This window comes from Marmota monax, unplaced genomic scaffold, assembly GCF_021218885.2.
Source record: "Marmota monax isolate L192 unplaced genomic scaffold, Marmota_monax_Labrador192_F-V1.1 WCK01_AAM20220418_F8-fsc01073, whole genome shotgun sequence".
Lineage (NCBI taxonomy): Eukaryota > Metazoa > Chordata > Mammalia > Rodentia > Sciuridae > Marmota > Marmota monax.
Genome location: NW_026692310.1, coordinates 53,101 through 81,053, shown reverse-complemented (window position 1 = coordinate 81,053; position 27,953 = coordinate 53,101). Strand labels below are relative to the sequence as shown.

General features: G+C 44.0%; 1 long non-coding RNA gene across 1 annotated transcript; it reads left to right on the top strand.

Annotated features, from left to right (window-relative positions):
- Nucleotides 1-9,526: 9,526 nt before the first annotated feature.
- Nucleotides 9,527-17,586, top strand: LOC124090535 (uncharacterized). The gene is made up of 2 exons (XR_006851110.1): nucleotides 9,527-10,094; nucleotides 12,210-17,586. It is a non-coding gene; the product is annotated as an uncharacterized LOC124090535 (long non-coding RNA).
- Nucleotides 17,587-27,953: the final 10,367 nt, after the last annotated feature.

Here is a 27,953-nt window from a genome sequence, read left to right as displayed (position 1 = left end):
GAGGACAGTGCCTTCACCACATGGCCGTTGGTGGACACTCCCCAAAACCTCAGTGTCAGGTGATGCTGACACTTCTTATCCAAGCACCACATGCTGATAAGAGCTGACCTCCAGTGACGGCAGAGAAGTCATGCCTCCACTTACCATCAGAACCAGACTGGGGTCCACATCAAGTTGACCCAGATTGGATAATGATGGTCTTCAACCACCATATGAAGGTATTTTAATCACTTGTTGTTGTTGTTGTTTGTTTGTTTGTTTTTATTTTGTTTTTGCTGCTGTGATTACATGACCCAACCAGAACAATTTTATAGAAGAAAATGTTTATTTGGGGGCTCACAGTTTCAGAAGTCTCCATCCACAGACAGCCAGCTCCATTCCTCAGGGCTCAAGGTGAGGCTCAATATCATGGCAGAAGAGTGTGGCCGCAGGAAGCAGCTCACATAACAATCAGGAAGCAAAGAGAGACTCCACTCACCAGACACAGAATGTCTACTCCAAATCCCCCGATGCCCCCCTCCAGCCACACCCACCACTTCAGTTACCACTCTGTTAATCCCTATCAGGGGATTAATTCACTGATTGATTAAGCCCTGTATAACCCAATCATTTCTCCTCTGAACCTTCTTGCACTGTCTCACACATGAGCTTTTTGGGGACCCTTGGCATCCAAACCATAATAGGAGGGAAGCAAAATCCATCTTCTTGAGCGTGAATAAGTACATGAACACACACAGGCACATTCCTGTCCACTCACGTTCACACTTGACACTCACATGCAAATGAGGCTGTCGGCTCTGCTGATTTCAGCACCTTCAAATTTAAAAAAAGCCTCAGGCACTCAGAGCACAACACAATTCTCCAGAGCTAAGCAGCAGCAAGAGATTGGATCATGCTGAAGTGTTCTGCGAAAAATGATTTGCAAGGCACCAGGAGAACTTTAATGATATTCAAAATCCAAGACTGAGATAGGTCCATTTCTCAAAGAAACCTACATATAAAAATCACATAGATCACCTCAGTGGCCAGGTTGATCAGGGACAAACATGTCACACAAGAAAACAAAACAAACAAACAAGGAAACATGAGTAAGAGAGAAGACCCACCTATCTCTTTGCCAGCCACCTCCTGGGCTCTTTTGTGCCAAGTCACTGTTTCTCTTAGTCTGGGATCATGGTTGAATGGTAGATCTGAGGTGATCAAATTGTCCCCAACTGTGGCATGCAATTTCCCATTATAAAAACGGATGTGGGTGTTCCACGATGCTGGGTGGCAGTGTAAGGTTAGTCTAGGATACATCAATGTTCCAGGGGAGGAGCAGGGGAGGGAAGAGGATGAGGAAGGGAGTGAAGGAGGGAAAAGCGGGCATTTCTTTCCATTTGCCCTTGATTTCATACACAGCTGTAAATAATGTCCAGAGCCTGCATTCTGCCATCTCCCTTCTTATATAATAGCAAATCATCAGCAATAATTCATATAACCAACTACTCAAAATGCAGGAAACTACTTTATTAGAGTGACAGATCTGAATGGAAAGCAAACTTCACGTTTCCACACCCAGGTCCAGCAGGCTCACTGTGACCCTGCTTCACCACGTGCCTGGCAGGGCTGGTCCTGCTTCACCATGTGCCTGGCAGGGCTGGGCATGACCCCTGCTCTCAGAGAGATAAGGAGGTTTCTCCTTACTTCTGCTTTCTCTCACCCTGTTCTCCCACCAACACAGCTTACTTTGGAAGGCCACTGAACCCACTTGGAGAGAGTAGCTGTCCACTCTCCTCCTTCAGCCAGGATGCCTGTTCCCAAAAACTCCAGTGACAGCTTGCCGCCTGTCTCCCAGCTTCCTGCCTTGATATGTCCCCTCTTGGTGCTCCATGGCCCTTGCCTTTGGAGACCTCCCCCTCCCCCTCCTCACTGCTGTCCTCTGAGTCCACACAGCAACTTCTAAATGGCCACTTCATGTGGGCACACAGCCATGCCTTTAGATATGGAGGCACAATGAACATCATGGCCTTGGCCACCCCGACACTTGCAATTTCCCTCCACAGGAATGAGGGACTTATGTCCACCTATGAGTGGCACAGGACATTGATTCAGTAAATATGAACACATTTCAAAATCTTTACATGCTGTGAATGCAATAGAGGTACACAGAAGTACTCCAAACATGTGCGCATAGACAGAAAACCAAATTATAGGAAGCAGCCTGTGCAGGCACCACCCACACTTCAGAAGCCCCTGGGTGTGCCTCCCAGCCACAGTCCCCATTCCCCTTCCTCCCTCCACCATGGCCCAGCTACTGTAATTTAGATGGTCATAATTCCCCTAATTTTTCTGAAAATGTTATCACTTCTTTTACGGGCACTACATCAATATCCATTAGCACCATATTTTGGTTTTGACTAATTTTTTAACTTTATGTAACTAATCACATTAGAGATTCTTTCAGGTCTGATGTCCTTTACTCAATGTCACAGTACTTGTACCCACTATCCAAATACACCAAGGTATCTGTGTACTTGGACAGTGGGTACAAGTACAGTACAATGCCGATGGAGACTGGGTTGGTTCCAGTTTGACACTGCACAATAAGCCTTCTTGCACAGTCTCTAGGAGGCTCACAGCTATACATTTCTTTTGGGAAATACCCAGGAGTAAAATGGCTGAGTCATAAGCTATATAGATAGACAACTTCAGCAGTTAGGATGAAAAGGTTTTCAAAGTTTAGTGCCTTCCACCCATGTCAAGGGTTTCCCCATTTCTCCACATTGGTGAAAAAAGTAGTGCTAGAAAACATATTAAAGCCTTAGCATTCATTGGGTGTTTTCTCACTGTGCTTTCAAGTTGTGTTTTTCTGGTTATGCTAATGCATTTTTGTAAAATTCCCCTGACCCAGAGAAATACTGCTCTACAAATCTGGGGTGGAGACTCTGCTGCTGCTGCAGTGGGTATGGGATACTCCAGCCCAGGATTCTCAGGAAATGCAAATGTTTTCCACAATGTGGAGGTAGGGGCTCCCAAGAGAACCTCCTCCTATGGTTGAAGTGGCTCACAAGTGCAGGGTGTTCTCATTTACTGATACTGCCATTAACCTATCAAGTTCCTTTTTCTTCCCTGCAGAAGATCCTAACAAATGGAACATTCAGCCATGGTGAAGTTTACAGGGCCCAGATGTATTGCAGAAGAGGCTAGAAATGCCATAAAGACAGAGCGGAAGAGTCATTGCTCTAGAAACTTCCACATCCCCAACTCTCAGACTCTGTGTGTCCTTCTAGGAATGGCCGGAGAGTGGAGAACTTCTGAATGAGATGCTGTGGACTGCAAGGACCTGGCTGGACATGGCGTGCACCTGGGTTCCTCCCTGTGGTCATGTAATCGCTCCAAGTTTTGCCCTTTCAACACAAAACCCAAACACTGTCTGTCCTGCCAACACAATTCGCTGCCCTAAGAAAACGACACCCTGTACAGAAAACTATATTGTGAGCTATAAAAGGCTCTATGCCACTGTGAGCTATTAAATAATGTTTGAAATGAAAGGGTGGCACCTTGTGAATGCAGGCACAGTTTACTGACTCAAAGGAAGAAGAACAGCAAAAGAAAAAAAAATTCTTGTTGTAAAATGTTTACTCAAGACTGGATTTGGTCTGGTAAACAGAAATATCTGGAGAAAAAATTAGTATTTAACTATAAACCTTTGTCTCTTACAGATAATTATAGCTAGTATATTTAAAATGTGTTTCTTTTGCCTTAGCAGAGAGAAGCCAGCCTATGATCAAATAATTCTGATCTTTTGGCTTGAAGATCATCAATACTTATTTCCCCAAAATACAGAAGACAAAGTTATAGCAAATGGAGCTGTTGATACTGAGGCGGGACCAACCCTACATGTTCCATTTGTAGATCAACTGAGGTTGTTAGTTTGCTTTGCTCAAGTTCATGGTTGGGTGCCTATTCACGGAAGTTTGACTACATGTTGTTCATATATGACAAAGATCATAAAAGGAAAATTAGTTGAAGTAAAATTAAATGCTGCATTCAAAGGGTCACTACTGTAGCAGGAGGAGGGATATGACAGAAAGGAAGACCTTACAAATTAGTGAAAACAGGGTGATCCACCAGGCTTCTCCCAGGTGCCCCTATGGCCAGCCCCTATGGCCAGCCTGGCCAGCCAGCAATTCCCTTCCATCTGCACAGATGAGCAGCAGTGAGCATGACACCAGGCGCTTGATCCTGCCTTATCAGAGCACCGTGATTTTTATTTAACAGTCAAGAAAGTCAAGCAGTCAAGATCACTGTGCCCATGACCGCTCTACTCTGCAGATCCACAGCTATGACCAAGAAGGGAGTAGCTGCTCCTATGACACCTGTGGGTACACCCTGCACATGTGCCACGTGCTGACTGCCCACTCACACACGCTGTTCACACCTCTGCCCTGGTCTTCTGCCACTGTGGTGGGAGCACTCCAGATCTTGCAACTTATAGGCACATAAATTTATGCCACCTATTTCATTTTACCAGGAGACTGTGACATGTGGGAGACAGACTGATAATGAGCTGGGAGACGCCATGTAGGTCAGTGCAGAACAGACCACAATGCCAACAGATTATTTGTTGTGGCAGGGAAGGTGACTTCCATAGCATGCTCTAGGAGTAAGACTGAGAGATGGCAATAAGACTACCTGGACAGCGAGGGGACATTGAACAGGACTTCAGGAACAATCTATTCAAATGCCCACAATTCCCAGGGGAGAAAAACAGGCCCCAGAGCTGGCCAGAGGCTGCTTCCATCCTGGCCAATCCCCGAAAGTCTCTGCTGGCCGTGGTCTCCAGCTAGGAGGTCACCTCCTCGCTCCCACTTTGTTTCTTGTGAAAGAAAAGTTCAGTTGAATCACAAACAAACAATGTCATCCTTCAAAGAAAACAATCACTCTTTTCAGGGCATTAAAAAGAGAGAAAGAGGCACAGCTTTGCTTCTTCGAACAGTCTTGCATTTCCCCCTCCATGGGTTACAACGGAGCCCAGAAAACCTAAAGGAAAAACTCAAGCTAAAAGAAAGGATTTTGAAAGTTTTCCCCATAAAAACTGGTGAATGTTTGAGGAGACAGACACATTCACCTGGTGTAAATATTACTTAATGCATCCACCCATCTGTCTTCCTTAGGGAACCAATTTCACTGCGAATTCAAGAGCAGCGAGATGCTCCTGTAACCCCATCAACATGTCCTCTATGTTTTTAGGTGTCCATTTAAGATCAATGTTTAGAAGACCTCCGACCTTGGCTCTGTGTTTTCCTGAGGTGGCCGTTTCCCTCCCAGCTCCCCTCATTGCCTGTCCTCCCTGACTCTCCTTGGATCTTGCTTCCTCCACAACGGCTGAGACCAGACTCCACTGTGCACTTTCTAAAGGCCTCCCTGCAGTCTCTCCATTACTTCCCGAGTCCTTGATGGCAGATTTTGAAAGTTCATGTCTCATTCTGTGGTTCTGGACCTCAGCGCACCAGAGAACCACCATTAAACCTGTTACTGCCCAGCAGCAGCCCAGGCAGCTAACTTGCATCTTGAGAGTGTGGGGTTGGGGACAGTAGGGAGGCCAGGCAGAGGAGAGTGTGAACAGTACAAGGCAGGGCTGCAGACCTCCATCCCCAACCACTGGTCAACACTATGACTGTGGACACTGCTGCATTTCTCAATACCACCCAGTCATTGCTAAGAGCCACCGACTCAGTGGAAACATTTTTCCCACCCTGTCACCAAGCCACACACAACCAAAAGGGACTTCTAGTTCATTCTGTCTACTCCTGTGTTCTTAGCACACAACACCTACGAAGTCTGGGGGCATGCTCTTGAGTTCTAACACATGGTCTTGTTAGATATAATTGGCTCCCAAAGCAGTTCACAAAATTCTCCTATATTGTTGCATTTACTTTAAACTAATAAATGGAAAAGAAAAATATTGGCCTGGGAGTAAATGTATTTACCTCCCCAAATAAAAACTGCATGAAGGCAGCAGTTACCTAATAGTAAACTGAGCATATGGTTCAATGTTATTACAAAAGTGGGGAAAAAAATGATCTGTGCACATGGAATTCTCTCTCCTGTTACCTGATTCAGACATGAAGGTGTTATTGAAATGAAAGATAATAATGTACAACTGAAGCCTTGGGCCTTTCTCACAAAGGCCAGGCCTAGACCACACAGTCCTGGGAAAGACCCTCCATCCATTCATTTAACTAATTCATCCACTTGAGGGCTTACCAGGCAAAAATGTTATCATTGGAGGGTATAATCAATGCTAAAAATTTAAAATGTAGCACATCTCTTGGTAATAACACAGAGGGTTCAAAGAGCAAATGATGCACAGGTTTAAAGCAAAGCAACCAGTAACTAGGATGGGTTATAGAAAGAGGAGAACAAACACCCAGACCCAGAGGACACAGGCCCTAAAGACCTGCTTGGGGCTCTGCAGAAAACTAGAACAGCCCTCTCCACCCAAGTTTTATTTATTTAAGACATTTTACAAAACATCCTGAGCTGACTGTCTGTTTATCATTTGGGGATTTCTTCCTGCTATTTGATTTTTTATGGACTGCTAAGATGCTAAGGTCTTCCCACACCTAGAAAATTGTGGGAAATGGACTATGGCTTGGACCTCTTCTCTGCACAAACAGGGTTAATCTATATTTCCCAAAGGAGTCTAGTTACAGGGTTGGTGATTCCATGAAGGGATGCTGAACAACCAGGAAGGAGAAAATGCATGCTAAGCATCCATAACTGGGACACATGGTGAGAACTCTCAAAACCCCAGGCCTTGAAGTCATTTCTGCAACCCATTATCAGAAGGCACATTCTCTTCAAAATCCACGCCACAATAACCACGGTTAGAACCAGCTCCAGAACACCAGTGTGTAAGAAGCAGCAAGAGTGGTGTCCCAAGTACCTCAGACAGGGAAAATACTGCAGTACCAAAGGCTATCCCTCTAAAAATCATCTCATGAGCATAGGCTGATTATCCAAGAAAGGGGTCCCCAACACGAGGCCGTGTCCCCATGAACCCACTAACGTTCCTAAAAGAGCCTCTGCTGACCTGCGTCATTACAGGGAGAGCTTCATGGTGGATGTCAGACTGTGTTCAAATGGTTGAAAAGAAAACTCTTACTGTGGACAGTGCAGATCCAGGTGTTTTATCCAATATAGGATGGGGAAGATTATAATTCTGAAAAGTTTCCAGGCTCATGGTATCACAGATACATCCAATCAATGACCAAAGGCCTAAGTCAATTCCAGAAAGCAAGAGGAAAAAGTTGCTTTTCCTATACAGGGAATTCCCAGACTGTAACCTTCATTTAAATCCAACACCCAACAGTTATAGGATTCTTAAGGTAAATGGCTTGCAGACCTCTGATCCTTCCAAGTACCTCTGATACCACTCTGGTCAGAAAGGCATGTCCAACCCTCACCAATCCCCCAGGAGAGGGAGAGTCACCACTGATCATAGTGCAGTTCCCAGAGACTTTCATTTTTAACCAACCCTTACTCACCAATTCAGTTTCTGGAAGAAGTTCATATGCACAGAGCAGGGGAATTTAGCAGGATGTGATATCCTTGGGATAACAAAATTTTCCACTGATCTCAGGAATGACTGCAATAGGCTACGCCTCTATTCAATACACAGGTTCTCAACATATTGACAGCCCCTGCCCCATGAATTTTCAAGCATATTTCATGAAAATACAGTTACTTTTGAAAATCATTTTTTATTCCAAGAGTTTAGAAAATCCTGTATCTTTTTCGGTATAGTAAATGGCAGACTGAATGATTAGTCTTTGAGTTCTCACAATATTTATGAAATAGACTCATCCTGAGAATTAAAACAGCAATTGTGAACTATCTACTGGTAGTATTTATTTTACTCATTGATTAACACCAAACAAGAGCATGGAGTGTACAAATAATTTGTCTTCTCTTAATCATCCAATTGTAATCAGGAAAAAGTTTCCAAAAGCAATGTCTGGAGAATAAAAGATGGAGTAAGATTTTATAATGAATTTCAACCAAGCAACATGGCACAGCCAGTGTTAGCCAGGAGGTTGCTGCCCCAGCCTTGCAGGGCTGGCATGAAGGGCAAGTCTGCAAGCCCAGGACCACCACACAGTGTGAACGCTTCAGAGGTGACACTGGGTGAACGTCCACAGCATCTCCCCAGTCACAAGGGCAGTACCAAGACTGCATCTGCCTCTCTGTCCCAACCCTCCTTCAATATCAAGGCTCCTGTGAGTCCAGGCAGCTCAAGGAACACCACACACTCTGAACTCAGCTTGGCTCTGACAGCTGTGTGTGTGGACACAGTGAAACAGCACAGCAGAAAACACTGGCAGTTTTTATAGTTGTTGAATATGCAGCAACTCAACTATCAAGAAACAGGAGTAAATCATCTAATCCACATTGTGAATGTTAAATAACACCCGAATTTCAATCAAGTTGGGAGTACACACAAGTGCCAGTCACCTAATTCGAGACAGGCTATGATTAACTTCCAAAGCAAATGATAAAAAAATGAAGTCCCGAATTTATGATTTAAGCCTGGAACCATCACTAGTTTGAAGCTACAAACATTTAGTTGGAAAAGCAAGTTTCAAGTAAGTTACAAACCAGACTGCAAAGTCATGATTATCAATTAAAGAATGGATAGGACATTTAAAAGTTGAGCCAGTTCACCTCTTTTTTTGCTCTTGGTCCAATGGATGGCTCTTAACACACTGGTTGCTGTAGAATTCTGCAGGCACACTGTAACTTGTTCTAATTATACTTATTAGCCTCAGGCTTGGGAGAACATGTATGAGAATGGGCTAGCCTTCCTCAGCAAGTGGCCAGCAGTCCTGTAATTCTTCATTTTCTGAAGTAAAAGGCAGAAAGGGGAGGATGGGAGAGAACACTCTAAAAGTTTTCAAAGAAGATATAATTAAGATGATGCTACACTAGAACATTCCATGTAAGTTATGACTTATTTGGTGATAATCACTGACAGAGATATGTAATCATGAATAATGTGTCCTTATCAATGTAACTAACCTGTACCCTTATCTTTACCCTCAGTCCTCAATGGGAAGGCTTTTGTAGCACATTATATGAAAAAGAACTTATAGATGTGGGTGGACATTTAATTAGAAAACATTACTCCACACACGTTTCTGCTCTATTTATACAGGAATCATGCAGAATAACACAATGACCAAAACAAGGGTGGAAAAAATCAGGAAAACAGTTTGCTTTCACTAATGAGAAATTAGGCCAGCCAGCAGCAGAACCTGGGCTGAAGACAGCCCTTGGGGTGGCCTCTGAGCAGGTGTCACACCCTAGGGTCTTGAGTGGAGCAGGGCATACTTCATCAAAAGTCAAGTTCTGAACCAACCCACCCTGCTGCTCTGTGCCAGGCAACAAGTGCCTTGCTGCATGTGGGTGTGGTTAAGCCAGCCTGTATTTGTTCAATTAAATAACTTTCATTTCCTTCCTCTCTTTCCTTGAAGGAAGACCTCCATATGGCCCATTATCTGGGTCTTCCAAACATGTCTCCCCACACTTCTGCCCTGGACGCTGCCCTTCCTCACTTTTGTAAACAACTCTAGATCTTGCAGCTGAAACAATTATTGTATCTCCTGCTGGACCTTCCAAAGGAATACAGCCATCCTATCTCCTTGTCCCAGCCTCAAACAGAAAGTAGCAGATAGCAATACAACACCATCACGTTCCCCTGCATTTTGGCCGTCTTGATCATCGCCTTTTCCTTCATTTTGCCAGGAATCTGAAACGGACTTCTGCCCCAGGAAGAGTAACTTAATCTATTGTCCTGGCGAGGATTAAAGTAGAGGCAGGGCTGGCTGGCGACTGGGCGGAGATGCCTTTCTGAAGAGAGATTCTTCCAGGTCTTCCATTTCCCCACCTTCACTCCCACTCCCCAGCGGATCCAATACCAATCAACTATTTTCAGTCGCCGCCAACGAAGAGAGAAAATCAAAAAAGCCGGATGGTGGAAGTGCTGCTTGCAACAAAAAGCCGGAGCCTAGGCGGAGAAGGAGCTGGGAGCCCAGCGAGCAGACAGCGTGAGTGTCCGCAACGCTCGCCATCAACACAGAGCGAGCCGACAGCGGCGCGGCACGCACGCGGGGCTCACTCGGGAACACTGGGCGGCGCAGCCTCGGCTGGCGGGGCTTCTTGTTTGGCAGCGCTGGGCGCAGCGGTCGCTACACGAGTCCCTAAGGTCTGGGGCCAGCCAGGCGGCGATGCCATGGCTGTGTGTGTGTGTGTGTGCGTGCGTGCGTGTGTGTGTACACGCGTGCACGCGCACGCCGGGTGTTCTGCCTGAATTGAGCAGCACCGGGAAGCCTCAGGCTGCAGCAAGGTTAAGGAGCCCAAACTGTTTGGGTAGCGATGGGAGCCCCTCCTCAAACCCCCCTCCTCCTCGGTAGATGCCCCCTCTGCTGTGCAGACGCGCGGCTTCTACAAACAGGCACTAGGGCGATTGCCTCTGGTGGAGCCGCCTCCTGCTGCCTGGTGTTAACTATTGATCCACTGCGACTACCTCTGGGCGGCGCCCTGGAGGGGAGCTAGAGCCTGGGAGGCCAGGCGCGGCGGTGCGCCAGTCCCAAGTCTAGCTTAGGCGCAGGGGAAGATGTGGGGAGGCTGGGATGGCAGCTTATGAAAAATGTTTCAGGTTACTGGAGGACACACGTTGGGTCTCCACGGTTGCACTCTTCCAGCCGCAGCCGCTCCCTAGCGCACAGCACCTTGCTGGGGGCCACAGCCACGGGCTCCCGGCAGCCAGGAACCGCCACATCGCATCGCTGTTGCGCACCTGATTTCCCAGGCTGCGCCTCCCTCAGGGCCTCCACCCTGCAGGCCCCTCAAGCCCCACCGTTTTCTTGGCTCCCTCTCCCCAGCCAGCAAGATCTGATCCGGTCCGCCCAGCCCAGCACCTAAGGCTCTGCAGGGGGGCTGTAACCACCCTCCGGGGCTCAGTCTCCGGTGCCCCTTTCTCTTTTATCTGCTGGAAGAGGCGGGTTGCCCAGTGGCCACGCCCTGGGTTCCCCTATCGCCACTCCTGGACACTCGGACAAATCTTTCACAAAAGTGATTTTGTTGCCTGGACCCCACTGACCCGTGCTCTCTAGAGCGCAGCAAGCGGATGTTGGCCAAATTCCCGTGCAGAATCGCCCAGGCCGCTCCAATCCAACAGGCATTCAGGCTGAAACTTGCAGCCCCAGGGGTGGGTAGGGCGGGGGAGCACACCCGCATCTGGGAGGGAGGGCCAGTGGCGGTAGTGACAGTCTGGTAGAGATTTGAGAAGCCTTTCCTTTTTTTGCATTCATAAAAATTCTTCTGTGTGAAAAAGGAATCAGGCCAGTTTTAACAAACGGAAGCAGAAAATTCGAAGTAACTGCAACAGCAGTTACATGTCAATTAAGCCTGCATATATTATACATTACATATGTATTTTATATGTACACACACAAATATATATATAAGCACATAAGCAGTACAGGTATAAACTAATGATCTGGGCTTGAGAAATAAGCAGACATTAATAAAGAAGACTTTAATCCAAAGTCCTGTGGTTGAAAAGTAGCTTTTAAAGGAATGGGGATTATGTTTTGCCTACCTAGTAGGCATATGTTAGGTTCTAGAAGTGCTCTTCCCTGGTTAGGATTATCTTGGTTTCTGTTGGATGTTGTAGCAAAACCTCACAGTGGGTGGCTTATAAACAACAGAAACTTATTCCTCACAGTGGTGGAGGCTACAAGTCCAAGATGGAGGCACCAGTAGATTTCCTGTCTGGCTGGTTCACACTTATAGTTCTGGCTGTGTCCTCAAACCATTGGAGGAGAGGCCTCTTTTGGGGGTCTCTTATAAGGATATTGACCCCATACTGGGTTTCCTCCCTCACGACCTTACCACCCCCTAAAGGCCCCACTTCCAAATACTGTCACTTGGGGTGTCAGGACTTCAGTTCATGAGTGGGGGGGCATGCAAAACATTCAGACCACAGGCTGCTCATCACCACTGTTCTCTAGAATGAACTCTCGAGCACCAATCATCTGTGCACAGTTGAATTTCAGTCTAACCCAGAACAGTCTGTTTAAGCAGCATTAAATGATGTTTTTTTCTGCTTTCTTTGAAGTAACATTAATTCATCTGGAGTCTTCCTCTTTCCCACCCAGAATTAGGAAAAAGACTCCAAAGAGCACACAGTTTTCAAGTATCTTCAAAGAAGGGGTCTTCTCCCATCCCACGGCCACCTGATGGCAAAAAGCCTCAGGAAAGATAGGGCTAAGAAGCTCAAAGAGGAACAGTGGAAAGCATGGAAGAGGAAAGAAATTCAAGTATGTTCCTTTTCATTATTTGCAACTCATTGGCTTTTAGCTATCACCAGGTGGAATGCGGGGAAGGAAAGAATGATGGAAAAGAGGTCTCTGTGAGAAAGGAAGAGAATAGGAATTTAAGGGGGGAAGGCTTAAAACCTCCTTCTCTATATTGACTGTGGATAATAAATTATCCTATGAGAAAAATTAGAGTAGGAACTACATGAAAATGGCATCTCTCTCCCCCTCCCATCCTGAGTAACTCTCCTAAGCTGTTGCCTCCATAAATAGGGACACTGTGCTAGTCCATTTTCCATTGCTCAATCTGAATTGCACAGAGAGAATAGCTTATAAAGCCCACAGATTTGTTCAGCTTATTGTTCTAAAGGTTGGGAAGTCCAAGACTGAGCAGCTGGGTCTGACTGGGACCTCCAGAGGACGTCACATGGTGAGACACAGCAGCATGCTGACTTGTCCCTCTTCCCCTTCTTACAGACCCACTGCCACAGCAATGGGGGCCTCACCTCACAACCTCCTCTAATCCTGATTACCTCCTGAAGGCTCAACTGGCCCTACCTCTTAATATGTCATAAGGGGGAATGCATTTCAATATTTGGTGGGGACATTCAGACTGTAGCAGACACAACCAAATTATATTGTTCTGTTGTGTGCATGTGCAAATATGTAAAAACTGTTATACAACTATATGTAATTCCAACTATTTTGTTAAATTATAATGCATCAATAGAAAAGTTAAGAAAAACATTATCAGACACAAATGTGGTTCTGACATTTATGGGCAGGTATCTACAAGAAGAGTATGTTTGTCCTGTAATTTGCATGATGGTGTTTCTGGAGGTTGGGGCATGGGGACCTGCCCCAACCTCCATTTACTTGGCTTCTCGTTGACTCATGGGCATCCATCTCACCCTGGCAGGATCCCTCCAGACCTGCTGTAATGCAGCCACTGGTTTTGCCTAAGTTTGGCTCCATACTTGATTTATGAATTGCTGGCATCACCACTTCTTTGATTACAGTAGCTTTGACTTGAGACTTCCCACAAAATGTTCAGTTTCATGTTTGCAATCAGGTAATACTTTCAACACAAGAACAGGTTCCTCACAGCCCTTATCTCTGTTCTCTTCTTGTTACTTAGTCCTTGAAGTTTATCTGCATGGATATCTACCTAGGTGAACACCACGGTAAGGAAACTCAACTTGTGAAATTTCCAGTTTGTCAACATGAAAGTCCAGGTGGCATAGAAAAACAGAGGAGTTATTCTCATTACAGATTACTCTTTGAACCAGATTCATTCTTTGCTGGCATTCTTTAAAATCCCACTGCTCTGTAAACATAATTCATTCTATATAATTTAATTTACTCATCAAATTTCAGGAAGAGCTCTATTGGAAAAAATGAGATTGGTCAGCATTTATTTTACCAAATGCACAGGGTAGGATGAAAATGGTTTGGAGGCAGCACATAACAAATCATTTTTGCCTTCTCTCAATCCACTCAGAAATTAGACAAATAGAATATGTTGTGGCACAAATGATAGGTGATGGGTTGGTTTACTGAACACAGTCTCAGCCTATGAGGATTTCATAGTGTCTGATGGGAGACATCAAAATTAACAATGGTAACAATAATAGTCTAAACATGACAGAGGAATACAGAGGACAGTGCTGGTGGGGTGTTTGGGCAAGAGTCATGATAGACAATGCATCAGTAAGACCATTAGAAATTTGGTAATTAGGGATGTGGAGCCAGAGCAGGGCAGTGCCTACAGAGCTTCATGAGTTGCTCAGAACACTCACACAGGGTCACCAGATGAGTGATGTAAAGGAGGGTGGAAAGACACACAGGGTCCAGCAGAAGGAGTTTCGTAAGCCATCCCATGTGAGAACTGGACTGCCCGCAGCCAAGGCCTCCCAGATGGAGAGTGGTGCAGCCAGAGCCAGCTTTCTGGAAATGTGATGGCTTCTCTTCTAATCTCCCCTCCAAGGACAGAGAGGCAGGAGCCAGGCGGGGCAACTGGCGAGCTCCTGCACTAATTCTGAGTATGAAGGGTACGTCCATGGATGTTCTGGGATGAGAGTGGAGGCAACCTTGCCTCACCCACAGAACCATCTGTGCAGTGCCACCTCTGCCCATGCTGTCATGGTTCTCCATCCTCCTGTCCAGCCACACCTGGGGACCCTATGGAGAGGTGGAAACGAAACTTCCTGTCTCCCCAGGACAGCATGACATTTAGAAAGCTGAGCTGGCCATCTCCTCAGCCATCCCTCCTGAGCTATACAGCACTCTTAGCAACCTCACGTGTGTTTACACACGTGTCCCAACCTGCCACAGAAGCACCACACACACTGTCCCAACTTTGCACCCTCCAGCTCCGAAATCTGACTGACAAGCAGCGAGTGAACAATTTGTGTTTCTACGATGAATGAAGGGGCACATGTGCCACCACCTCTCTCCTGTGACACTGTCAATCACGAATCGACATTTATAATATTTAAAAATAAATATCCTTTTAAAACCTGGGCATGTTGCCCTATTGATAAAATTTGATCGAAGAAACCACAAGTGTTTACATAAATGTTTCAGTTTTTAAAAAACCTTCCACATTGACCTGATCTCACTTTGCCAGAGTAAAGCAAGCATCAAAGACATTTTTTAAGTCAACCTCCTTCTCAGGCCTTTCTTGACATGACAGAGTTTTTCCTAAGTTCACTGAAATCAAAAACTTTTAGAATGAGATGATTCTGACCAAATCCTCTGGACTGAGTTGGACCTAGGGGTTTTCTATGTTGGGTAAGAGGCTTCAGTGAACCAAAATACATAGGGATCCAGCTCCCTGTCTCCCTCCCCTTGCTTACCTCTGAGTATCAACAAGTGTGTCCTGCTACATACCCACATTTCAAGTGGAAGAACAAATTGCAGGCCGTTTGGGCTCCATATCCCTAGTGGTGCCCCATGTCAGCCCAAGGCCACAGCTACTTCAGCCACTCAGTCTTCTGACTCCAACAGGTTGGATAAGGACTCTCAACTCAAGCAGTAACATGTCAATATTGAATACCCTCACAAGGAAGTGTAATAAATATGAAAATGCTGACTATTGATGAGTTCTTTTATACAAAAAAAAGACCATCATAAAGAAGCTTTGTAAATAAGCACATTTTGGAAAATAGAAGCAGTTGAGTGTTTGAGAATCCTCTTTAGGTAATGTGAAATTCCTTCACATTATATGTCTATTTTACAGAAATAGCAGGGCAGACTCTCTATTATAGAGTTCCTATGGAATTTTTTATAGAGCAAAAATGCCCAAAAATTATAAACTGAAGCTAATGCAAGAAAATATAGATATGCAAAAGGAGGGATTTTCATTTGCTTATAATAAAACATATGTCACAATCAAGTTAGACAGCTTAAATTATAATTTTCAGGCATAAAGAGTTTCAGGAAAGAAGCTGAGAGACACATTCATAAATATGCCTTGTTATTTTCCCCAAAAGTGGCACAATAATTAATAAATGAGTCAAAATTCTCAGTCTATTTTTTTTTCAAAAAAAGTTGAGATGTTAACAGCGGGTAGTAAATTTTGAAAAATTTATTACTTATGCCCAGCTATTGGGCAGGGACTGTTAGGCCCACAACTATCAAATATATAATAAAACTGTGCTTCAAATGAGATTATAAATAAAACTGGATGGACTAGGAAACCCCTTTTGAAATGGTTAGTCCACAAAATAATATTACTAGGCTAGAATACAAAAGCTCTTAATAACTGGATACAGGCAATTAAGATCAAAGGGTTATGAAACAAGAGAAATATATGCTTCCATGATGTTTAAGCATTTTGGAGTCAGGGAGCTCAGCCTGGGATCTGAAGCACAGTGTCACCCCTGGTCCCCCGGCTCTGCTCCCTGGGTCCTCACCGGTATCCACTCTGTGCTGGCCCTTTTCCTAACCACTGTGCTGCTCACACCCAGGTATCACATGCTCTCTTTCCTGGCCATTGCTGCCAGCTCTTGGCTCACCTACCCTCACCTACTTGCTCCTTTCCAATGCATTCACCTGGAAACTTGCCAACCCTTGGCTGGCTTTCCTGTGCTTTGAGGGAAGGCTCCCAAGTTCCAGGACCCTGGTCAGAGGCTGTGGACACCCTTCTTCAGCCTGCCTGACCACTCTTTTCTTTCTGGTCTTCTCTTTCTCCTTCCTGCCCTCACTCTCTCCTCCTGTCCCCCTGCTTGCTTTCTCTCTCCCCCCACCCTTGCATGTCTCCATCTCTGTAGTCCAGGCACAGGGGCTCGATTCCATCCTTGAACCTGGCTCTCTCATTTGCTGCACAAGGACTTTACTTGCTCTTTCCTTTACCTTAAATGCTCTCCTGCTGTTTAAAAATAAAACAAATCAAAAATTTTGTCCAAGTACAGCATATTCAGAGATGCGTGTTAAGTCCCAAGTCTGCATCTGCGTGAGCCATCTGAAAGGGAGCACAGGCCTGTGTAGCACCACTCCAAGTACACGGTACCTGAGCTGGGTCAGCGGCTCTCCTGGTACTCTCCCCCATGGACCAGGCCAACCCCTTCTCCTCTGAGACACTGCCATTTTGCCCTCCAACACTGGTGAGCTCTGAACTTCATGTAAAGGGGATTAGACCACATGTGCCCTTGAGCCTGGCTGTTGGACTCAGGCATCTGCTGGGGAGACTCGTGATGCTTGTCTTCACTGTGATCTGTGACCCTGCTGTGAGCATGCCCTCATCAATCCCTGTCATCATTAGCTGCTCAGATATGGAACGATGCTGTGACTTGTAGTCCAAGTCTCTCCTTCCACAATCCTGCTACTGTAAACACTAATGTGGTGTGGCCCTGTAGTGTGTCATTTTCCTTTTGTGAGTATTTGTCAATGTTTTTACCCATTTGTTAACTCTAGTGTCTGAGATTTTTTAAATTTATGTTGTAAAATCTTTTAATATACCTAGGATATAAATCATTTGTCAGTTAATAAGAATTGGAAATATATTTTATTACTCTTTGAATTATATTAACATGATGTTCCTTTTTCAACAATAATGTAGTAAGACTTGATTTCTAAACAAATCAATCTTAAATCTAATCAATTTTCATCAATGTTAAGTTTATCAATTTCATTAGTTGCTTGGAAAACAACTTTTAGTTTGTTGAAGTGTATCACACATTTGTTTCCCACTTAATATTAAAGACATTCATATGTACTATTTTATTATTTTAATTTCATTTGCTGTTCTGTTGTCTAAATTATTGAGATGTTAAGTTACATATTGAGATTTTAATTTCCTTTGTAATTTCTTTTGCCAACATGTTGTTAGAAGTGATTTATAAACATTTAGGGATATTTTAGCTATATTTTAGGTTTTAATTTCTAGCTTAATCTTATCAAGAGAAAATTTATGCTAAGAATAAACTAATTTTATTAAGAGAAAAATTATGCTAAGAATTTCAATAATAATAATTTCTGGTTGAGAGAGAGACTGTGTGTGTGCATGCTTATTTTCAATTTGGCAAAGAATATATTGGAGAGAATGCAATATATGTTCTGAGATTACATGCACCATCTGTAAATTTCAGCTAGGTCTCAGTTGTTCACATTTGCTTTTCCAATATTCTATATCCTTTTTAACTTTGGTTTGGATGTTATTTTAGTTACTCAAAGTAGTATGGTAAAACCTAAGATTATAGATGTATCTATTGCTCTTTTAATAAGTTCTGTCCATTTTTGCTTTATACATTTTGGAGCTTTTTTATTAGGTGCATAGTCATTTAAAATAACACATTCTTGTCAGATAGTCTCTTCGGTATGAAACAACCCTACTTGTGTTTACTAATTTATCATTTCTTGCCTTTTAGTGTTATATGCAAGACCATATGTATCGACTTTATTTTGCCTACCGTTTACTTGTACTGTATTTAATTTACTCTAATTTTATTTTCAGCCACTTTTTGTCTGCATATTTTACTCAGGTTATTTTTTTTTTCCTGTGAGCTACATGAATTTGCTAACCCAATCTGCCAAATTTTCTCCTTGATTCTAGGTATTCAATCCATTTGCATTAGGACAATTACAGATGTATCAGCATTTTAATCAATCATCTTATTAGTTTTATATTTTTTCTCCTTTTCTTTATTATCTTTGTTGATGACTCTCATTCACTCTTGTTACAGACCAATTATCACTATTCTTTCAATGTCTATCCAGGAGGTTCAACATATATTATTAGTAAATATAAGTAGTATAATATATTGAATATTATATTAATTTAAATGATTAATATTGTTTAATTTATAATTACATAAATAAATTTACAATTTTCCAAGTAATAAGGAACTTTGAATAATCAAATGGCATTTAACAAAATCCTGTTTTTCATGAATTATTTATATAGGGTTTTTCTAATTATTTTGCTACACACCCAATATTTATTTGGATTTATCATATATTTATCCTTTCCATTCATTTTTATAGCTTACCCATTTTTATCTGTGATCATGTTCCTGTGATTCAAAGAAATGCCTTAGTTTTCCCTCTACTGGAAGTTTGCTGGTGAAAAGTTTTCTAGGTTTTCATTTTTCAGAAGCTGCACTAATTTGCTTTTGTTTTTGAAGAGAAGTGCAGAGTGCACAGATTCCCAGGTTGGCACCTGTTCTGTTGCTCCTGTGGCAGTGATGCACCTCTGACCTCCAACTGCACGCTGAAAGTTGGTTACTAGCACCATCACTTCTGGGTTGGGGGGTGCACACTTCATCTCTTCAGGTTTTGAGATCCTCTCTCGTCTTCAGCTCCTGTAAACTTGATTGTCATGTCCTTGGCTGTCTTGTCTTTGTAAATTTATTTATGTAATTATAAATTAAACCAGATTTCCTAGTGCTTCTTGATCTGTTGGCTCATTCTGCTGCTCTGGAGATGTTCTCATCTATCATCGAGTTTCTCTTCTATTTCCTTCCTCCTCTCCTTCTGGAACTTCAGCTACAACCATGTTAGAGGTTTCAACATGTGTTGGGTATATTATGCTCTTTTCTATATTTTTCTCTGACCACAAACTTTTTTGTTCACTTACTCTCTCCATCTGTGTTGAATCTGCTGTTAAACTCACCCAGTGAGTTCATAATTTCATACCTTAATTTTTTTTGCATTTCTAATATTTCCATTTCATATTTCTCAGTAGATTCCAACGTGTGACATACATCTCCATCTTACAATTTACTTCTTAAAATGTACTAATGAAGCCCACATTTGATGGTTTCTTTCTGGTGTACCACAAGCCTTCCTGTGTGTGTGCATGTGTGTGCAAACACCTGCACACATTCCATGCTTTTTCATTGACTTTGATCTCCCCCAGTGATTTCTGACTGGGGTTTTGTTTTCAATGCCATTTGTAAAGACACTCTGGGGCTCCAGATGCTCTGTCTTCCTCTACAGTGCATCTGATCTTTCTCCCCGCAGGCAGCTAGGCAGGAGCAGTGTTCTCAATTCAGCGCTCGGGGTTCATTCTTGAGGGAAAACCCACCCCCAGATACTTGTGTCCATCTCCACCCTGTGTGGAGCCCAGGGCTCTCCTCACTGGCCAGCCCTTCTTCTGCAGAGTCCCACCCTGTCAGCTGCCCTGTGCAAATGGCAAGTGCCAGTCCTGCTTTCCTCCCCCAGTCTGTCCTCCCATTTCTTTTAGACTTAGCTGCTCACAGCCTTCCTTCCATGACAGCCGTGCAATGCCCACCTCTCCTGGCTGTTCTTGAGGGGGGCTTGTTCAGCCACCCACCTGCCACTTCAGGGCCAGGGGCATCCCTGGTCCTCCCATCCACACCCTAGGGAGACCCTCCTCAATACCTGATCTGGAATAAGCACCCCCCAAAGGCTCCCAAAATCCTGCTCAATCCTACTTTGTTTTATTTGCCAAAGTTGCATATCTGTTTATTTTGTGATTATGATATTTTAAATCTCTGAAGCTAAATTTTAAACCTTATAAGTGGGATCAGTGTTTTTATTCTTTATTTAAAATTATGTGTGCCTCAAATATAGTTTTAAATGAATGTATTTTTAATTGCCACAGTTATCTATTTACAGAATTCTGATAAGGCATAATACAAGTTCAGTTATAGCTAATCACTCGCAGGTCTTTGAAACACTGTTCAAATGAAGGGTGGAAGAGATACGGGTTCTTCCTGATAAGAACTGTTGTTTACAGATAACAAGTGCTCAGCAACAAGGCTCCAGTGTGGGTCACCTGTACCACCAAAGCTCTGCCTCTCCTCAGCTGCAACAGACCAAGCTGCAGTTTTCTTATCTAAAATGGCAAAAGGGAGCACCCGCTGGGCTCATCATGTGAGTAACTGTAAAATACTCATTTGATGAATTAATTCATAGAAACAGTGCCAGGCAAATAGCAAGCACTCAACATACATAATTGTTTTTAAACTAGAAATAAATATGAGCTTTGGTAAATTAGTGAGAATTAGTTAAATCTGGCCACCAGTGGAGAATTAGCTCTATTTGAACATTGCATATTTTACTAAACAATTTAAAAGGGCCTAAACAAACACCTCGTGTGCCAATTCCCACCCTCATCAACGTGGGTCTGGAGGAGATGGAGTGAGCTTCTGTGGCCACAGTGGAGAGCACCCATGCCTGGGCTTGGAGCTGTTGTGGCATGCCTGTGTGAGTCCCCAGAACACAGCGCCCGACTCATGTTCGTGTGGAGGACCTGATGTGTGTGAGAGCACAGAGGCACAGAGGTCCAGCCCTCGGGATGCAGCATGGCTCTTCACCACTGGCCTGAGAACCTGCACTCTGCACACGTGCACAGCTGAGGCTCAGCAAATGGGCTCCCAGAGACCCGGGAGGAAAACTGTTCTTCAGGGCAAAAAATCCCCAACAGACATCATGGTATCTATTGGGAAGAGAGTGAAGGGCGAGTTAGGCAAGTCAACAGCACAGCGTATGGATACAAGCAGGCACTGCCTCCTAGTGTAGACATGGGAAGGGAAACACAGAAGGCTCAAGAGGAGGACTGCGTCACTATGGGATGCCCACTGCAGAGGCAGCCACCATGTGAAGAGGTGCCCACTGTGACAAGACAGGCCACAGAACTGAACAAGAAGTAGTAGATGAGAGATTCCTGGGTGAAAATCATATTGATCATATTATTAGCAAAAAAGTGAGTAAAATAAGATGTACCCATGATATGCATTACTTAATTACAACTATATTTTATCCACTAAAACTTCCTCTGTCCCCCAGGTGTCTCCCAAGCTGTAGTTATTAGGTGACAGCTGTATTATAAAAGGGGTAATAACTTAAGAGTCCTCCTTTTCACATTTTGAAGGTTTAGTTTAGGGTTCTCTGACAGAAGAGGGAATCCATAAATCAATCACCCTCCACAGGATTTAAAAAAGAAGCAAAAAAAAAAAAAAAGTTCAGCAGCAGCAGCAGCACAAGCCCTGGTGTGGCTCTGAATACGCAGCCCAGCTTTACTGGATGCTCTGCGATCTCTACTGTCTGCCACTGACGCAGAGAAGGGTTTCCCTTCTGCATAGTGCAAATGACCCAAGGTGCACGTGGGAGCAGGGTGTGTGTAGACACATCACATAATCAAATGACGAAGTGGGCCACAGCTCATACCCTCCCATCAGGGTGCTTCATCTTCACACCACGTCCATCAAGTACCAGAGACAAGTTCATCTCCACTGCAGATGAGGTTGGGCCAGTGGAGAAATAGAGCTAGAGATACCTGGGTTTCCCAACTTTGCTCACTTTTTTTTACACTGATCCTGAGATTCTTTACACACAGAAAGGAACAAAAGCCTGAAGGAGCAAAAGCAATTCCAATCCTTAGCTGGGCATGTGTGCAGAGCGCAGGTTCTCAGGCCAGTGGTGAAGAGCAGTGCTGCATCCCGAGGGCTGGATGTCTGTATTTTCACACACATCAGGTCCTCCACACAAGCATGAGTCAGGCGCTGTATTCTGGAGACTTGCACAGTCGACTGTTATCTGTCTCAGTAATGAAGAAGAGCTGATCTTGCATGTTCTGGGGTTGCAAGTCCTCTGTAGGGCTAGAGGGGAGTATATGTACTGCATATGTCACTTATTCCCTATTAAAATGCCCCAACATTATGTTTAAAGTCACAAGTTTGACCCTTTTGCTTTTCTACAAAAAGAATTTTAAACTCAAAGACACAGTGGGTTGCCATTTCACGGCCCCCTAGAATTGCTATGATAAAACAGTCACCTAACAATAAGCACCACAAAGAATTCAGAGAAACCTGAGCCCTCATCCATCTCTGGTGGGAAAGGAAAATGATACAGATTATATGGAGAACAGCTTGTTGTTTACACAGACCTTGGCCACAGGGTTCCGATTTGACCCAGCAATTCCAATCCTGAGCACACATCCAAGAGAAATAGAAACTTACACCTCGCACAAACCTGTACGCAAATACTATGGCAGCACAGTTGAGTGTCCACAGACTAACAAGAGATAAAATTGTGTCTAACAAAATGTGTTTAGTGTGTAAATTTTACAATGGAATAGTATTCAGCCACAAAAAGGAATGAAGTACTGATACATGTTACAACACAGATTAACTGTGGAAATGCTTTACCCTAAGTGAAAGAGGTTGGTCACAAGAGACTAAATACTATAGGATTGCATGGATATGAAATGCCCAGAACAGGGAAGTTGAGACAGGCTGAGAGAAATCACTGCCTAGGACGGGGGAGAGTGGGGATCAGGATGAAGATTCCTGGGATGGGTTTGAGGGTGATTTTTTTTTTCTTTTTGACTTACAAAAATGTTCTAAAATTAGATTCAGTTGACAGCTGCACAACTTTTCAAACATCCTACAAATCACTGAGTCACACGTTTTAAATGTGTGAACACTATGATGTGATAATTCTACCTCAATAAAATTGTTAGAAAATAAACTGAAGGAAAACCAGGAATCCCTGTGCATTTGGATGGTTTAAAGTTCTGGGCTTCAAATAAACTAAGACTGGCAACCTGAGCACTGCAGCATGAAGAGATTCAATAACAAAGAAAGCATGAGCCAATTACATCCAAAGATACCTAATGAATGCACATTTATGTGCTTTAAGCAGAAATAAAACATTTAAAACAGAATACTACTCAACTAATATTACTTACAATTATTACATCTTGTTATGTATCTTTTTTCCTGTAAACCGTTTGTGATATTTGCCAGTTTTTTCCCATTGGTCTATTTCTCTTTTTGCATATTGATTTGAATGATTTCTTTTGCATTAAGAAAATTGACCTTTGATGATGTGTACTTTTAGTAATGTATTACTCATTTATTGTTTGGCTCTAGACTTCTTTAATTGTACAATTTTTTATAAATGTATTTCAAATACTCAATTTACTGATTGTTGTTGACAAATTCAGAAAAACAAAGTATAAGAAAACAGCACTGGAGCCACCAAACCTAGCTTGTTTTCCCTTTGAAAACATCAGCACAGTGTGAATTAGTGTCTGCCATTTTACTTATCAAAAGGTCTGCATGTTAGGAGAATATGTTTTAGTAACTATTTAGATATGGTGCCTAAGATCAAAACAGAAGAAAAACCACACCACAAAACTAAACCCAGCATTTAGGGTGAGGGTTACCTGGGCTACAGGTGGGACCTCCACACTCTGGGTGAAGGTGACCATCACTGATGTGGCAGAAGGTGCTCTGGAAAAGGACTCAGTAATCAAAATGTGGAGTCTTTGGAGGGGAGCCTAGTGTCCAACCTGACTTTTCTGCTTGGTAAGTGATACACTCCGGGTTCAGTACTTGACTAGGCTGTGGAACCCCATATCACCAGTTCGCCCTCAGGTTGTTTCCACATCTTGGCTGTTAGGAGTCTCGCAGCATGCTGATCCCAATCCCTCTGGATAGCCCCACAGGAGTGGGGATGCTGGATTATATGGGAATTGTAATTCTTTTTTGTTGTTCCTGGATGAGCCTCCACACCATTTTCCAAATGGCTACACTAATTGACATTCCCATCAGCAATGTCCCCTTCTTTCCACATCCTTACCAGCACTTGTTATCTTTCACATTTTAGATAAAGTCAATCTAAAATGAGTTCCTATCTCATTTTGGTTTTCATTTGCATTTCTCTGAGGAGAGATCTTGGGCACTAGCTCATTTATCGGCTGGCCATTCGTTTTTCTTCTTTTGAGAAATGTCTGTTCAGATCCTGCTATGCATGAATAAATTATTATTACTTATTTATACAGAGCCTGTGGCCAAATAAGTTTTACTCAGAAAGTGCAGCTACTCACAAAGATTGCATTTGGGAACTGCAAATTGTGTTGATAATAGACAAGTATTTTTGCAAGCAGGGACTATTTTTTTAATGCAAATGAATTCTAAATATGTCCGTATCTCACAATAAATATTATTGTTTATAATATTAATCTCATTGCCTTAAATGCATAAAAGGCCTTTCTTCTAATAGATAAAATTCATTAACCTAAAAGTTCTAAATGACTAAATACAATGTTAAAAGAAGCATTATCTATAATAACAACACAAGAACATTTAGCAAATGGTGAAACTGCAGGAGAGATCATAATTCCCATGCCTGATACGGGGAAGTGTGATAAAAATACAATTTCAAAATACCTGCTCCATGCTAAGTATCTCAGTGATGCTTTAAACATTAACACATCCTACATAATTAAAATGGTTGATGCAGGTCCAGACCTGCTTTCTCTCTCCTCTCCTGGGTTTGTGCACTCGGTGCTTGTGGCTCTTTGTGACAGAGGCAGTAACAGGAGTTGCATTAGTTGGTGGGCATGGCAGAGAGGAGGCAAAGTGGGCTCTCAACAGCTTTGGAGCCACAGAAGCCATGACGTGGGTGTGATTGTGAGGGCAGCAGTGTGATTGTATGTGCCTGTGTCAGGAAGACAAATGCCACTCACATTGAAAAGTGGAGGACAGTTTAGCAGAGGGGCATTGGTTTAAGGTAGGAGAAATATTTGGGAGAACCACTCAAAGGCAGCACAGTGTGTGGACTGGTCACTGCAAAGCCAGCCCAGTCCTGGGCTTAAAGGAGCCATAGCAGCAAGAGGAGCCAGAACCCTGAGAGGGTGTGGCAGCCACCTGATGAACCCCTGTCTCCAGCTTGGGGAACCCAGGGGTCAGGAAAAGAGCCCAGTGACATCACACTCTCTGCCAGGACTCCTACTGACCAAGCCAGTCAGGCTCCTTGGGGGAATGGGCAGGATGGAGAGGCCCCCCAAGGGCAAAAGGAGGTTCTGCACACACAGAAGACACAGGGAGATTCCCTTGGGTAACAGAAGCGTAGACTTTTGGGTGAAACAGTAAACACATTAGAATAGATGGTATGACCATCTGTCCTGGAAAAACAATACCAATTTTTATCATTAAAACAACCACAAGGACAGCCTTTCTTCAGCGATAACTGTGTCAGATTCCACTCTGACCACTTGACAGACAGTAGCAAAGGTAACTTTGGCAACAACGCTGTCTGTCCTAGTCCATCATTTGCTACTATAACACAATACCTGAGACTGGATAACTTATAAGGAAAATAAATTGATTTCTTACTGTTCTACAAACTAAAGTTCATTTGGTGAGGGCCTCATGATGGGTTATCACATGGTGGAGACCAGGTGGGAGCGGGCACAGGCAGAGGTGGCAAGTCAGAGGCACCTCACGTTAAACAAAATGCTCTCACAGCAGCTCACCGAGTCCTGCCGGGGTTTGTCCTGCCATATAAGAAGGCTGCCATTGCCTCACAACCATCACGACAGGAGTCTAATTCCTACACTCTGCAGGGGACACTCAAACCACAGCGTGGGTGGAGATCACCCTGTTCCCACAATACAGATGTCACTGGGATGGACACGGACTTCAGTCCTTACTTCTCACCCAGGCTGTCCTGTGTGATGAAGTCTAGGTGGCTGCCCAGAGGAAGTGCCCGTCCCTGGCTGTCATCACCATCTGACAGTGGGCTGTGCTCTCTGGTCCCCTGCGGGGGGTCAGCTGCCTCCAGCTTGAGCAGAGGTTGAATGTGAGCCTTGCATCTGGGTGCACAGTCGGCCCGGTCTCCCATCCCTGCCTCAGACAACCCTCGCAAGCCTGGAGCCTAGGCCTGTGCACCTCTGCCTCCGGGTTCCGGCCCATCAACCCCCCAGCCTCAGGCCTCTTGCCCACAGACCCGGACAGTAAGTGCATGGGCGACGGCACCGTTCACTGTAATCATGTTTGCTTTCTGATGTATCTTCAGATTCATTCTCACTGGGGACCAGTCTTAATTTAAAGTGCAGCCCATCAGGGCCATGCGGAGGCACGTGCTCCTTTTGTGGCAGAGTTCTGAATGGTGCTGCAGTGGTGGGCTGTGTGTCCACTTCCCGGCATGTCATGGACCACAGCATGCTGTCACAACACGTCCCGATGCCACCCTGATCCTGGCAGACAGTGGTCATCAACACTGCCTCCACCAGAGTATCCAGCCACCCTCTGCCCCTCGATTCAGCAAGTCCTAAATATGGAAAAGAACATGAAATCTCACCTTCAATAAACATCCCTGGCTAGGGACATCAGAAAGGCCCAGCCACATGTGGAGTCCCTGTGCAGGGGCCTGGCTTTCTTTCCACACATCTTGCTGACAGGGACCCTGCAGAGCTTTCAAAGGAACAAAGGTTCCTGGGAAGAGCTGACACAACGGGGCACCAGGGGGAGGAGGACACCATCACAACTGGGCCAGAAATCACAGAATCTATGGGTCAAGGGCAACTATGGGCTAGTGTCCAGGCTGGAGGCAGGTCCAGACCTTCCCCTGGAGAAAGACGAGTTGACTCTCTTACTAGCATCTCTATTTTTTCTTTGACACCTGAAAAATTTTTGTCCATCACCTGCACTGCAGCAAAACCAGTGCCCTGGGCTGACTTTCCCCAAGGCAGGACCAAAATCTCACTTCTGGTGGGAAAATCATCAGTGACACATGTTCCTCAAAGACTTGCCACAGTTCACCATAAATGTTCAACTAATCAGCTCATTCTAACTCAGCTGAGCCTCTTTCAACTGATTGCAAAGGAAATTATCTTGTCATTTTCAAGTAAATAAGGAAGAGGAAAAATAAAGGATAAAACCACATAATTTAAGTTTGGCTAACACACTCTTGACACATGCTAAGGACTAATTAGAATGAAATGTAACAACCACATCAATAGGTAAATGGTGTTGATGAAAGTCTTAACAGCACGACTTTGGAGCTAGACAGAACTTTGGAGTCTACTGAGAACCCAACTTGTAACATTTGTGTACAATTAATTCACTGCTTTAAACTAATCTTCATTAATATAAAGGACACCTGGTCACAACCAAGTCTAGCTGTCAAAAAATCCAAATATGTGGCATTGCCCTTAATGAGGTTTCATAACCATGCAAATCTGATGTGAATTGCATAAGACAAGTCAAACGCTACCAACATCTCGACATCTCGGCATCTCGACATCTCGGCATCTTGGCAGCCACCTCTTTGTGGAAGCCAGTGTGCCAAGGTGAGCCCTCAGACAAGTGACACCCACAGCATAGG